This window comes from Vulpes lagopus, chromosome 10, assembly GCF_018345385.1.
Source record: "Vulpes lagopus strain Blue_001 chromosome 10, ASM1834538v1, whole genome shotgun sequence".
Taxonomy (NCBI): Eukaryota; Metazoa; Chordata; class Mammalia; order Carnivora; family Canidae; genus Vulpes; species Vulpes lagopus.
The window spans coordinates 52,893,807-52,909,543 of record NC_054833.1 but is presented as its reverse complement, the minus strand read 5'-3'; the positions used below and the strand labels follow the sequence as shown (position 1 = coordinate 52,909,543).

Here is a 15,737-nt window from a genome sequence, read left to right as displayed (position 1 = left end):
AAACGGACATGCTTCTTTTTTGCTGACAATTACGCCATTTCCTAGAAGTTTTATAGCTTGGTGCTTAGTGCTCTTGAGAATGGTTTCTGCCACTTCCTAGATGCCATGACCTCAGGCAGGTTTGTGAACTCCTCGGAGTCTCAGTTACCTGATCAGCAAAACAGGGGCCATCGTAGGAACCTGAGGGTGCACCGTGAGTCCCCAGGGAGCTCTCGCCTGGGAAGTGCCTGGCATGGAGCCTGCATCGCATCTGTCCAACCAGCCATGACCATGTCTGCTTTGCTCCTTGCCCAGGGCCCCTCAGCCAGGAAGGAGGCTCATGCCCAGACCTTTTGACTCTGGACTCTGTTCTGTTCTCCCCGTCTCACCAACGACAGCTTACACAGGCTTAAGAGTTGCTGCTATATAGTATCTCTGATTCTGACAGCCCCAGATTTCCTTGGTTTCCCGCTATGGGCTTATTACGTAATGTATGGGAAATTCTCCTTTGGACTGGCTGCAGGATTCTGAAACTAACGCATCATCAGTTATATACTCTAGGTATGGGAGAATGACAGAAAGTTGTTGACAATCCATTAGAAGAGGTACAATCTGCAGAGCTTGCACTATTTTAGTAAATGATTTTGGGGTGTGTACTTCTGGGGTGGACCTTGACAAATACAGAAACCTTTGTTTACATACTTTGGATAACAGTTTCAGAAATGAGGCATTGGGGCACCTGGGTGGCTCAGTCGGTTAAGCAGCTGGCTCTTGGTTTCAGCTCAGGTCATGACCTCAGATCATGAGACTGAGCCCCACGTAGGGCTCTGCTGCTGGGAGTGGGGCCTGCCTGAGATTTTCTCACTCCCTCTTTCTCTGCCCCTCCCCTTCCTCACGCTCATTCTCTCTCCCTAATATATATATATATATATATATATATATATATATATATATATATATATATAATGAGGCATTAAGAAATTAGATGATATGCAGGGCTTCTGCCAAGTATATTGACAGTTAAAACTATAACTTGCATCTTTTTCTTAAATAGCCACAATCAAACATAGGAGTCTTATATTTAAATATTTTCTAAAATTATGATATCAGAGACTTAGAAAATAAATCATCTTTAATTTTCTTTGGAACCCAAAATAGAACTGGGGGAATTAACCTCTCTGTAGGAAATTAACTGCTTAAAAGTAAAATAAGATGTCAGTATTTGAATTATAACCATGCAAAGAAAGTTTAGTATAAATATACATTTTGTGATTTGGAAGCAAAAGCCAGTATTTGAAGGGGAAAGGCAGTGCAAAGAGCTGTCATAGTGCTGATGAATGATGGCCCCACACTAAGAGTCAAGTGCAAGAACGTACATTAAGTCTTTCATTGGTTTTACATTAGAAGGAGAGGCTAGGCGAAATTGAAATAGGAATTGTGGAGATTACATTTTTGACAAAGGAAAATACTATGAAGGACATTTTAAATTTTCTGTGGGAATCAGAGGGGTGAGTCTTGTCCTGGATTCATGCCATTTCACAGATCATTAGCGTCACACGCAGAGGCAGCATTCCCATCAGAGACTCCCAGCCAAATGGTCCCTTCGAGTGACTCTCACCATCTCTGCACATGAAACCATGGTCATGGCTACCTGTAGACTTTGGTCTTGCCTTTGAACAATTCTGAACTAATCTCACACTTTTGCTTGCAATTTAGATGTCACAGTAAACAACCCTATCTATTTAAACTACTCTCCATAAACTCAAATCCTGAGGGACAAAAACCACATAGTATATACTCAGGGTAGGTTAGAAAGAAGATATAGAAGATGTGTGTAGTGCTCACGTGGAATGCTGCCAGCAGAGCCCAGAGCTGGGTGTTCCACAGCTACCCCTGAGCAGCTCTGCCTCATATGGAAAACTCAGGATGCTGGCTTTTAACAATCGACTATATTTGTAATCTATTACGTGCAAAGCAGTCAATTTTAGAATATGAACAGAGCAACTTCCCAAGTAAAGGAAATAAAACACAGATGCCTTCTTGCTTATCATCAGTTCAGTGGTCATTAGATGATCCCCCTCCTGGAAAGTCTAAGAGTCTAAAACTTTCATGTTTATTAAAGACAGATAATGTTCATGAAATGCACATTTTAAGGCAACAAGGAACATAATTTGTCAAATTCCAAGTGACTTTTTATTCAGAGTCTCATTTAGTTTCTTTCTTCCTTAACACCATATGACACCTGTATCAAATGAAAGCTTCCTGTACGTTCATCCTTCCCCTTAGCTATCGTGCGTAGGTAGCCTCTGCACTGTCGTGGCAAACATGGTAGAGACTGCCCCTCCACTGTGTCCCCAGCCTCCTGAACCCATAGTCTATAAAATCTAGCCTCATTTAGTACGCACCATATGGTGATGCTTCCCTGCTGTTGTGACAATGTCATTGTAAACATATGCCTTGGAAAAGGATGCTTATTTAATCCATGAACCCTTTGTAAAGAGAAATCTTAAAACAGTGACCCAGGATGACAGTATCTCTCAACAATGATTTGTTTCAAGTCAACCACCGAGATGCTCCGTTCTCAGTGCACTTGTCTGGAATTGAATCGGTGCCCTATCTGTCAGGACTATGGAGCCATCTGGTTCCTCTCCTTCTGATTGTTTGGATTTTACCATACAGTCATTCAGTTTCTTGACTTTTCAATTGGTTTTCATAGGACAGTGGCCTCAGCATGTATTACTATAAAAGGATGGTGTGTGTGTTTTTAATCTGAAATCTGAAGTATAGGGACAGAAGAATTTAGAACATTTTTAAGATTAAAACTCTACAAAATGCTCTTTAGTTTTGATATTTGTACTCTACCTTATTGTTGAAAGTCTAATCAACGATTTGAAAATATTTCCATGGAACTAGATTGTCTCAATGGTATGATGTGTGAATAGAAGCTTTGTGGCCTTTAACACTAGAAATGGAAATACATAATTAATTTTAGTGCATCTCATGATACTAGCAATAGAATGCTATGCCTGTCACTTTTAAGTAATCCTCTTGCTTACAATAGTATTATATAAAATTTTATTGAAATTTCTGTTTTAAAAATAATGCTTTTAAATTGGATTGAATTTCCCCAGGGACTAGGAATTTCTGGATTTTGTGCATATTGTGTGGTATGAATCATCTCAGAAAACATCTGCATTTGTTAACACAATTATTCATAAATATTTACTGAATTTCCATTGAATGTGTCATACTGTCCTAGGTACTATTGAGGATTCAAAGAAAAGCCAAATAAATGCTCTGTGTTCAATAAAGTTTAAGTCTACGAGGAGGAAGAGATGTGCATAGATGACCATTCTATTAGATAGCAGTGGATGCCTCAGTGTACTCTGCAGGTCCTAAGGGCAGAAAAGTTCCTAGCCAGGAATATATGGCATTGCATCTTAAACTGAGGCAGATAGAGCAGCCCCGGTGACGCAGCGGTTAGGCGCCACCTGCAGCCTGGGGTGTGATCCTGGGGACCGGGATTGAGTCCTGCATCGGGCTCCCTGCAGGGAGCCTGCTTCTTCCTCTGCCTGTGTCTCTGCCTCTCTCTCTCTCTGTGTCTATGAATAAATAAATAAAATCTTTAAAAAAATAAACTGAGGCAGATATTTGAATAATTTTTTTGACAATCATTATAGCATATTGTTATTCTAGAAGGTAGGTAACAAAAAAATGCAATTTGAACATGACAATTTTTAAAACCTAACTGTATGATGGGATGCCTTAGTGGCTGTTGGTTAAGCGTCTGCCTTTGGCTCAGGTCCTAATCTTGGGGTCCTGGGATCGAGTCCCTTGTAGGGCTCCCTGCTCAAGGAAGAGTCTGCTTCTCCCTCTACCTCTGTCCTTCCCCCTGCTCTTATTCTCTTGTTCTCTTTCTCTCAAATAAGTAAATAAAATCTTTTAAAAAAAGATTTTTAAAAAGTCTTTAAAAAAAGATAAAGAGACACAGAGAGAGAGATAGAGACATAGGCAGAGGGACAAGCAGGCTCCATGCAGGGAGCCCGATGTGGGACTCCATCCCAGGACCCCGAGATCACTACCTGAGCCAAAGGCAGATGCTCAACCACTGAGCTACCCAGGTGCCTCCAAAGTCTTTAAAAAAGAAAAAAAAAAAACCCTACCCCATATGAGAATGATCGTGAAGGAAGATGGCTCATCACCAATGAAGTGCTGGTTGCAATTTACATGGATATCTGAGGTTCTAAATTCTTATAATGGTGTATTTTTGCTGCCCAGGTATCACATAAGTTTGAACTAATTTCACGGAGTCACCTATTATATGATATATGTTGCTGGTTTCTGAAAGAACTAGAGTGGTCATTATGCAAGAATGAAAGTGTGAGTTCTTCCCCAAAACAATCCTGAGGTTTGATGGGAGCAGGAATGGAAGCCATGTGATATTGGTGGTGATTGATCTGACACCAAGGGCAGCAGAGGGATCATGCTGATAGGAATCGTGAGGGAAGTGGTGGAAGAGCCAAATCAGAAACCTCGTCACTGAGGATTCAGGGCCTGGGCTGCCCACAGACACACTCCAGAAGCAGGCTGTATACACAGCTACCCTGAATCTGCTGAACACCTGTTGCTCTAAATCATACCATTTTATTCCATAAATAATAGTCAATTTTAAACATATATGATAAGTTCAGAGTGATGATGTTACGAAATAGTTTTTCAGGAATCTGCACCTTTTTCCTCCATATTTTATTGGTACATATTATCTATACCCCTTCTTAAATACTGTCTGTGATTATTTAACCTGTTTTTTATTGAACATCACAAATTCTTTGTTTACCCTCTTATTTCAAAGTCCCTTCGTCGACCTCTGACTTTCACGCTTTCACGTCCATTGCATATCCCATCCTTTTACTGTACCTCTGGCCTCTGAGGGGATCACTTTCTATCTTGACTCATCTTTCTGTGAGTTATTAAGACTCTCTTTCTCTCTCTGAAGTTTCCAGGATGACATCATCGCTCCTTTCCCTTCTCCATCACCTTTTACCTTGGTTATTAGAAAAGCAACCCACATATCCTTTCTGTTATGTGTTCTCAATTACCCAGTCAGTGTAGAGCACATTGTAGTAAATCAGCAAGTATTAAAACTCTCCATATTTCATGAACAGGTCTGCATTGTCTCTGAAAACAATAAACCCGTGAGGAATCAAACAAATCACCATAAGTAAAGCAGGGAACGTGTCTTGCCTCCCTCTTAATTGCAAGGGGGGGGAGGGTACTTACTAAATCACATTAAGTGCATGAGGAGGAGGGAATGTTCATGGGGTGGCACACCTGATTCTGGGGTCTTCTCACTCCTGAATCCAGCACTTGTGCATTCATCAAGTCCACTGATGCCGCTTTTGAAGAAAAGCTAGAAAAAAAAAAATCACTAAAGGGATGAGTACCTGAACAGGTGCAAAATAGGTTTCAAAATTCTCTTGAAGCAGTTACTAGTTTCATGGAAGAAGTATACTTACAGCAGTTTTTGAAGAGTAGTTGTAGAGGGACCCGAGGCCTCTGGCCCCATGAAGATTTCAGCGCCATAGTCATATGCCTTCTGGATGGCCAGGGCCAGCCTTTTCTGGGCTTCATAGTATTTATGATAGTAAATTCAAAGAGTCTTATCTTAGAAAAGTTGAGGGCATCTTAAACATTCAATATAATATTTTATTTCTAAATCATAGTGTAGGTTTTTAATTTATAGTGATAATGCCATCACAGTATTATTCACATTAAAACTATAACCATGATCCTCATAGGTGGTTAAACTGAAAGGCACCTGTTAAGTCAGGTCGTTCCCGTAACTAGGAAAGGTAAATGGCTATCCTAAATTCATGCCCTGAACTCCTTTTTTTTTTTTTAAGATTTTATTTATTTATTCATGATAGAGAGAAAGAGAGTGAGAGAGAGAGGCAGAGACACAGGCAGACAGAGAAGCAGGCTGCATGCAGGAAGTCCGACGTGGGACTCGATCCCAGGTCTCCAGGATCAAGGCCCTGGGCTGAAGGTGGCGCTAAACCGCTGAACCACCCTGGCAGCCCTTTGCCCGGGACTTTTGATACTGCTGGGGCTGGGAATCCACGTTTCCTTAATTTGAATCAGGCGAACTTCTACTGTTCCCAAACAACCTCGCTAATAGATAGTGAAGGATCCTAGAATTTGAAGAAAGCAATCAAGGTGATGTTCTCTGTAGAATCTTCAGTTTACAGAATGCATCTTAGTTTTCGCTTCAATATGAAAAAGAAAATGAGTGTGCATTTTCTGTGTTCTCATACTGCTTACATCTCATGCAGCATGTGCCACCACTCACTAAATTCCATTACCAGGTACTACAGGGCTTTAAAATGTTTAACATTTCATGGAGATTTTTTAGAAAAATTATTGCAATAAATGATTAATGAAGAATATAGGTAGATAATTCTTTTTATTATTTTTGAGACCATCAACATTTATATTAATCAATAACTACATTTCAGCTTTTTGGAAATAATCTAGGATTTTTCTGACAAGACTAATTTAGGTGTTTCTCTAATGTTCAGAAAAGGAAGGTAAAGAGAAGACATTTTCTGACTTAAGAAGTTGGGTGTTTCATAACAATTTCAAACCCACAAAAATGAAAAAAAAATTTTTCCTTGTGTTCTGTAAATTCCTTAGCAATATGTTTACACTTGTTGCTTTATTTTGACAAATCTTTTTAATTATCACAGTAATGTGCCTATTGCAGGCAATTTGGAAACTACAGTTATAAGAAACAAAACAATTAAAATCACAGTAATCTTACTACCAAATAATAAAAATGTACTTACTGGTTTTTCTTATTTTAAAAATATTTATAATATTTATTGTTTTATTTCAGATTAACATTTTATCTTAGGCATTATCCCAATAAATAGTATTCAAAAATACTATTTTAATGACCACATAATAATTTAGTTTATGGATGATAATTTATTTAATGATTTTGTTTTTAAGTGTTTAATTTTTTTTCTAGTGTTGAATAATTATAAGTAACACTTTGACCATATTTCTACTTATTTCCTTTGGACATGTTTCTAGAAGAATTACTGCATGAAGGAGCATGCACATTTTTTTAATTTTAAATTATTTTTTTGTATTGATGGAGAGTTGATGCACAATGTTACATCAGTTTCAGGTGCACAGCACAGTAATTTGGCAACTATACCTTATGGTGTGCTCACCACAAGTGTAGCTACCATCTGTCACCATATGATGCTATTATGATACCATCGACTGTATTCCCTATGCTGTGCCTTTCATCTCTGTGACCTAGTGATTACATAACAGGAAGCATGTTCCTCAACCCCCTTCCCTCTGGCAACCATTAGTTTGTTCTCTGTATTTATGGGTCTGTTTCTGTTTTGTGTTTGTTCATTTGTTTTGCTTTTTCAGATTTCACATATAAATGAAACCATATAGCATTTGTCTTTATCTGATTTATTTTACTTAGTGCAATACCTTCTAGCTCTATCTATGTTGTTGCAAATGCAAGATCTCATTCTTTTTATGACTGAGTAATAATCTATTGTATGTATATACCACATCTTCTTTATCCATTCATCAATTGATGGACACTTGGGCTGCTAACATATCCTAGCTGCTGTAAATAATGCTGCAATAAACAGAGGAGTGCATGTATCTTTCAAATTAGTGTTTTTGTTTTCTTTGGATAAAGACCCAGGGGAAGAATCACTAGATTGTATGGTATTTCTATATTTAATCTTTTGAGAAACCTCTAGACTGCTGGAGTTTGCACACTGTAAAGGCTCTTTACTGTGAAACTGCTTTCTGCATAGACTTATATGGCCATCTCTAGTGTATGGTGATACCCTTTTTATCACAATGTATATTAATTTTTATTTTTTTCAATTAGGTAGATTTTCATTTTGTTTTACTTTCTTTGTTATATATTTCTTAAAATTATATTTCTTTTGCTTAATTTTTACTTTTCTATTCATTTAATATGTAAAAATAAATTAGATTAAATTGATGTTTTGAAGCTTCAAACAGAGCATGTTTTATGACATTATTCTTATCTTAATTATTAGTTTTATGTCAAATCACTATGTTTAGAATCATGGAGCATTGCTTTACAGGTTTTTAATAAGCACTTACAAAAGTTTATGAGAGTATTTATCCAATGTCTGTCTGTCATGATAACACTTAAGAAAGTAAAAGCAAAATAAAATAGAACTTAGAATTTTCATTTAAGTCTAGAACTTTATTAGCATTTAATGAGTAAGTGATATAAGAATAATTATTCCTTATGTTTAATAGAATTCTGAAATTGGCAACTATATTAACTTTCTACCTGAGAGTTACAGAATTTAGATCTAGCAGTTTTACCTAAATTTTCTATTATGTTAGCTTTTTTCTCTCAACTCTCCTTAGCCAGCTCAGTCGGGTCACTGATGTTCATTATAGCAGTTACTTGAGCAGAAAATTGAGAATTTTTCTGCTTAATGACTTAGTTAGGACTAGTATGGAGAGCATTTAAATGGCAATAGACCTGGCAGGTAAGACATCTCTGATTTGTTTTTTTGTTTTTTGTTTTTGTTTTTAATCTCCAAGGATTCTTTAAATATAACAAGATCAATCGTATCTCACAAACATATGGTCCACCATATACTATCATTCTGTGTCACTCCGACTTTGGTCATGTGAGTCCCGAGGGCCTGTGGTGACATCATTCACCAGTTTCAGCTCTAGCCCATGTAGAGTTAGTCACCTGCCCATCCTTCAGTACGTTGTGGCAGGAAAGAAGTTCTCCAGTCCATGTTGTATTACTAGGCCACACAGTGTTGCCTGTGGTCTGTTTATGTCAAGACACAAAACTGTTCTTCACAACTTTCTGTGCTTTCCTAAGAACCCACATTTGAGGGAGCAGGAGTGGTAGCAGGCAAGCTGAGAACACAATTGCATTAAACTAAGTCATCTATCGCTCTTGATGGAAACCCATTTTTCATGAAACAACCTTGTACACTCCAACTCTAGTAAACATTCTAGTGACTTTGGACCATGTAGTTGGGTCACATCCAACACATCTTAGAAGGTTAAAGGGTGACCTTTGTTCCTGAGTAGGGGCCTAAATCTTGACACTCATTTATGCCTCAAAGGTATTTAACCAGTATGTAAATATCAACTTCTCAATTTTTGTGCAAAATTCAAGTTTGTGTGGCCCCAGAAGCCCTTTGTGGCTGCTTACTCACCTCTAAAATTCCAGAAAACAAATAAACAACCCAGATATGTCTAAATTCATCAAGACTGTATGTCCTAGGTCTTGAGGATGCGCTTCCTGTTAGACATACTAAGTTTGTATGATATAGTTGAATAAGACACATTTAGCCTAATATCTATGTCTACTTTGAACTCTGATGCAGAGCCACAGATCACTTTTTTGAATTTGTTTGAATTACAGTACAGCATCTTACATTTCCTCCTATGATTTTTGTTTCAGATATATATCATGGTTCAATGCAATATGTTTGCTGTGTTCACCATGTTATCCACTTCTTGTTTTCTGAAAATGTTGTGGTAAATATTTAGGGTAGCCATATCAGTGCTGAATAGGAACATGAGAAAGATATGATGCTGTAGGACTCCTTAAAAACTCTTCCCTTTGGGAAAAATTGACCTCCTTCAACTGCCAGCACCTCTAGGCACAGTTATTTCACCAATTAGAAAGCTCTTGATTCTTCCCTTTTGATTCCATGTTTCCTCATGATCTAGTCAGGGATTTTAAAGACATGTTATATACTTTCTTGAAGTGCTGATGTGCTAGGTGCTCCCCGTTCACCAGGGTTTCCTCCAGCGGTCATGGTGGGAGACATCCTTATCATACTGTGCAAGCGCTAATGGCAGCTATACCGGGAGAAGCCCTTGTGCTGTCACAGTATGTTAGACACAATTATTCCTGCCATGCTTTAACTGAGTCACCAATATGGTTGTATCAGATATAAAAGTAAGTATGCAAAGACCTTGCATATAAAGATTTTCAAAGGAAATTCCTGAGAACCTGGTTTTAAAACTGCTCACCTACTGCAAGGGGGAGGGGAAAAGTGTATGATGAAAAGAGATTCTTGAGATTTTTTTTACGGAGGAAGTGACTGTGATGCTGTGAGATCCCAGGTCCCCCTATTCTCTCTCAGAGCTCCATCAAGTTTGGTGGCCTGTAATGTTTGAATCTAACCTTTTAAAAATTTAGAAAGTCAATATCTTATTAATGTAGTTGAAAAGGATATTTCCAGGAAACAGGTTAAAAACACATTGGGATAAGATAAATTTAAGATAAATGCTGATTTTTGCACTACTCTTGAATCCCCATGCATGCCAGGCATTAGTTTACCCAGGCAAATAGCATGAATGCTGGCTTCCGTCTGTCCTAGTAAACTGATGGCAAGGTGTGGTGTGTGAAACGCACCTTCTCTTTGTTTCTAGAGACCCTAATAATAGGCTCTGTGTCAATGTGAGGCAAGAAGGTTAAGGAGTGGTGGGCCCCTGGGGCTGATGACCTACACCCCACCAGCAGCCAGAGAATTTCAGATGCAGGGATGGGGGGGGGGGGCAATGTAGCTATGCTACTTTTGTTTGCAAATTCTGCTTTCTAGTCAGAAGGGGCAGCAGGAAGGCAAAGCAGAGCCAGAAAAGATACAGAGAAAAAGAAGCGAAGAAATCAACTTTGTAGCTGCAACACGAGGACTTTGTACAAGTCCAACTAAAAAGGGTTTCGTAACATTACTTGCTAGGACAGGTGACTTGCTGAGCCAAAACTGAGGAATGGCAGGATGCAGACAGGCCCACTGGCGGGGAGTCAATGGACTTGGAAAGAGAGCACACAGATGGGAAGAACCCGGAATGCAGCTGTCTATTACTGCAAGTCCCACGTGCAGACTCCTTTAGGCAACCGAGTGATTCACCGAAGCTCCCAGTCAAAGAATGAGAAGATGGAAACAGCATACATTTAAACAGGATTGGAAAACAAAAGACAACATTATTTTGGGACAATTGACAGGAATAGATGGAACTGCCTAGATACAGAGGTGGAGAGTGTAAAAAATAAAAGCAACAAGGAATATCATGGTGATGCTGTGGAATTTCTCTTAAAAATGACAAAAAGGAATATCACATGAAAAAAGACTAATAGATGTATGCACTTAGATGTATATCCTAAGAAATTAGAGGGAGGGGAGGGAAGCAGGTGTTTGAATTTTTAAGAAAATTAAACAGACCATGAGTTCTATGAACTGAATCACAGGGATAAAGAAAGAAGAAACCTCAAGAGATTACCAGGAGCTGGCAAAATTGAGCAAAGCATTTGATGAGAAATGTGAAATTATTTCAAAATCTAAGCCTACATTAGCAACATCAATGAGTAGAATTAGCATTTTTTAAAAAGCCAAGTAAAATAGCAGGAAGATAGAGTGGAGAAAATAGCATACAATGTAGAGCTACAGAACCAGAATCCAAGTAAGGAGAGTTTACATATTCCAGCTATCGAACATAATGTCGTTCAGATATATAAATAATTACAATTTCTGAGGAAAGGAAAATTGGAGCAGAAAAAAATGCAAAATGAATATAAGAAGGTTTATCTGGAATAACATAACTATGAAGCTCTGTACAGAATCAGCTTGTTATATTCTAAGAAAACATATTTTAATAAACAAAGTTATATCAAATCCTTAAATTTAGTCAGAAATTTTACTGAAAAATCTGGAGGCAAATATAATCTGAGATTAGTCATGAAGTACTAATGATTGTTTTTGAGAAATAGAAGCAGGTTTAATTCTTGAAATTATTGTTACATTGAGTGTAATTCACTGTTACAAAAAAAAACAAAACGCAATTATGTTACCAAAAAAAAAGAAAAAAAAACAAAAGGATGCTAGACAGTAAGAAGTGAGTAGAGGGAGGTGTGCTCACAGACATTGTGAATCCCTGAAACCTATGCATTGAAGAAGCAGCCATGCAATTTAGAGATAGAAAGATGACACTCCTTCATTTTTCCTCCACATTACCAGTGGGGAAAAGGTGAAAGCATATAGAAGCCATGTCACAAGTGATAGAACATAAAGAACATATTAAGGAAATTGAAGAAATAAAAAAGATGAAGAAATTGGGCATTTCTATTCTAATAAAAAATATATTTTGTTATTCTCGATTATTAAAAATAATGCTTCTTAAATTGTATAAAATAATATTTATGCCCTATGGAAGACAAATGGTCATCTTAAAAAGAGAATTTAAAATTAAATATTTACAAGGATATCAGGGAATGCAAAAAGTAGCCAGAAAAGGAGGGAGGAAGATGAGATTCTGGAGACAAAGAAAGAAGGAGGGTAGAAAGAGAAAAGGAGAACATTGCAATTAGAAGAGCTAACATAGATGCACTACTTTTTAAAGCTTTCCATCGGGGCCTGATAGCTCATTACATCTTTTCAATATCCCCATTAGGACGTAATGTTGTTCTTTTTTTTTTTTTAATTTTATTTATTTATTCATGAGAGACAGAGAGAAAGAAAGAGAGAGAGAGAGAGGCAGACACATAGGCAGAGGGAGAAGCAGGCTCCATGCAGGGACCCTGAGGTGGGACTCGATCCCGGGTCTCCAGGATCACACCCTGGGCTGAAGGCAGTGCTAAACCGCTGAGCCACCCGGACTGCCCCATAATGTTGTTCTTGCTGTGGCATAGCCAGCCGGTGGCCTAGAAAGCCAAGGACTTTGAGGCAGGTGTCAGCACTGTAGCTGAGGAGGGCTGAGTCTGCAGGGGGACAGCCTGGATGTACAACCCCTCATCTCCACTGCCCTGCTCACACCGTGGAGCTTGCCAAAGTTGACACCAATGCACTAAAACATTCCATAGGATTAGAAAGGTCATTTGGTGCTCACAACTGCATAAATTATAAGTCGCAAAGAAGTTCTCCTAAGTTTTCAGGCACTGAACATGCGATTGACCTATAGAAAGCAAAAACTATAAGATCGTTGAGGAAGAAATCGATAAAAATGCATCAGTAGTAAGAGACCATACTAGATCAGGCCCACAAGACATAACGCTACAATGTATTTAAAAATGTAATTAATTCTTCAGTTTATCTCGCTAAACATTTCAGCATTTCATTTATAAAGTGGAGTATTTCAGTACAGAAGTTAAAATGTTTTAGAAAATAATGTATGTCATTAAAATTATATCCTCTGGTTCTTGGCCTTATATTATATCTTAATAATGTTTCTTGTCATACCATTGGTCTGACAGTTCTGCTATTTGACACATAAGGTCAAAGATAGAAATCAAGCACTTGGGCTTTCTCTTTGTTATGCATTAGCATCAGCACATGGATGTGACCCTTTTTCCTTGTCTAATAACTAAAAATAGCCTATGCAAAAGCAACATATTCATAACAAATTAGCCAAATTCAAAAAAAAAGGGTAAAATTTTAGCATTGTGAGATTTCATACAGAGGTTTTATCAGACACTTATAGTGGAAATGTAAATTGGTTTCATCTTTCTGAAAACAATCTTCTATATCCATCAAGAACTTTTGGGTAGCTGGAGTGACTCAGAGGTTTAGCACCACCTTCAGCCCAGGGCCTGATCCTGGGGACCCGGGATTGAGTCCCATGTCGGGCTCCCTGCATGGAACCTACTTCTCCCTCTGTCTGTGTCTCTGCCTCTCTCTCTGTGTGTCTCTCATTAATAAATCAATCAAAAAAAAAAAAAACCTTTTAATTTTAATAACCTTTGACCTGTAAGTTAATAAATTATTTTAGCCACACAGAGGTAGATTTCAGCATTATTTATAACATTGAAAATTCTAATACATCTCAAGTGTAGAAATATAGCAAAGTGATTACTGAAATAATAAATCCCTCATACACTTGATTCAAATGAAGACATTAAAAGTATTGTGCTAATAGTTTTGAATTATCTAAGGAAATAGCTATGAGTGAAGATAGTAAGATAAAAGATCAGAATGCCAAAAAACATGTGTATGAAATGATCTCAACCATATAAACAATTATACGAAGAGAAAACATTTAGGAAAAAAGTGCCAAAATCCTGTATTCCTTGAGTTTTGGGAGGATAAATGGAATGATGTTTCATTCAACTGTTCTATATATACAAGTGTTCCGAAATTATGATTTGAAAATAGTGGAAATACTTCCTTTTACTTATTTTTGTAAGTCTTTTCTTTGAAGGATTATCCATTCTCCCCTTTCATGATGGAGACTTTGGAAAGTACAGATCTCAAAAAAGTATATTTTCAGAATAGAAGACTCTCAGATGAAATAAAACAGCTTGCCCTGTTTTCATGCCATGGGAATTCCTAGAGTCTACACTCAGAGCAAAATCCTGAGTATGGAAGATAGGATGCTAGTTACGACACTGTCCAAGACTTAAACATTTTATTATGGAACAAAGAATTTGAAAAACATGCTTCCATACTGAAAAAGTCTTGACCACAAAATAAATCTCTTAAACAACAAGACAAAGAAAAACTTTACAATTTGACCAGATAGTTTCAACATTTAATACATAAAAAACTTTGGATGGAGTGGAGACACACTTTCAAAAAATAATGAATTCAAGGACTTTTCTTCTGAAATTTTGATCCAGTTGGTCTGGAGTAGGGCACAGGAGCTAGAATTTTTATGAATATTGTCAGGCAATTTATTCAGCTGGGTCATGAAGCACGGTCATGTTAAACTCTTTCTCTTTTCTTTTTTCTTTCTTCTTTCCTTCCATCCTTCCTTTCATGTTCACATGATCATAATTGTTTTGCAGTTTTATTGAGGCATGATTGACATACAATGAATCACACATATTCAAGCGTGCACATAAACACCCAGGAAACAATCTCCACCTTAAACAAACAACATATCACCAGCAAAAAATTTCTCATGACCCTTGGTTTTAAAAGATTCTATGGCCTATTGATTACTATAGACTTGTAATAACCTTAAAACCTACATCTTTGTTCTTCTTTTCAAAGTTTGTTTAACTGTTCTACAAATTTATTTATCTCATTTCAAAATGTCCTTAAAGAAACACCCAGAAATGTTTGAATCAGCTATCTGGGCATCCTGCGGCCTACTCAAGTTTACACATAAACTAAGCCTTCATATTCAGGTAAAAATAGAAAACCTAAATAACTCAAAATCCGCTAATAAAATTGAATTTTAGTTATAAATCTTCCTACCAAGAATCCTCCATTCTTATAGTTTCCTGGTAAATTTTACTAAATACTAGGAAGAAATAGTACCAATTTTATACAAATTCTTCTACAAAATTAGAGGCAAAAGTATTTACCAACCATTCTAAAAGGCTGGCATCACTCTGATACCAAAATAAACAAAGATATTAGAGTAGGTTAAATTTACAGACCAGTACCAAATTATATATAATAATACATAAAATGGATAATCCATCAATACCAAGTAGATTTTATCCAAAAATGCAGGTTTGGTTTAACATTTGAAAATTAATCAATATAGTTTGCCACATTAGTGGGCAAAAAAAGAAAAATCATATTTTCATTTCAACATACACAGAAAAATCATTTGACGTAAGCCAACATTTCCTGATCAAAATCCTTAGTAAACTGTACTTTTATATTAAGCTGACTTTCCATGTCAGTGCTGTGTTTTCTTCTGCACGCTTCTGTTTAGGGTTGTATTAGGTTGATTCAGTAGATAGTAACAAT

The 15,737-nt window shown here is 37.2% G+C and overlaps 1 protein-coding gene across 8 annotated transcripts in view; it reads left to right on the top strand.

The window, feature by feature from the left end:
• The window catches only part of GRIA4 (glutamate ionotropic receptor AMPA type subunit 4), a 368,417-nt gene that overhangs the window by 25,253 nt on the left and 327,427 nt on the right, over positions 1–15,737 (top strand). The window lies entirely within an intron of this gene.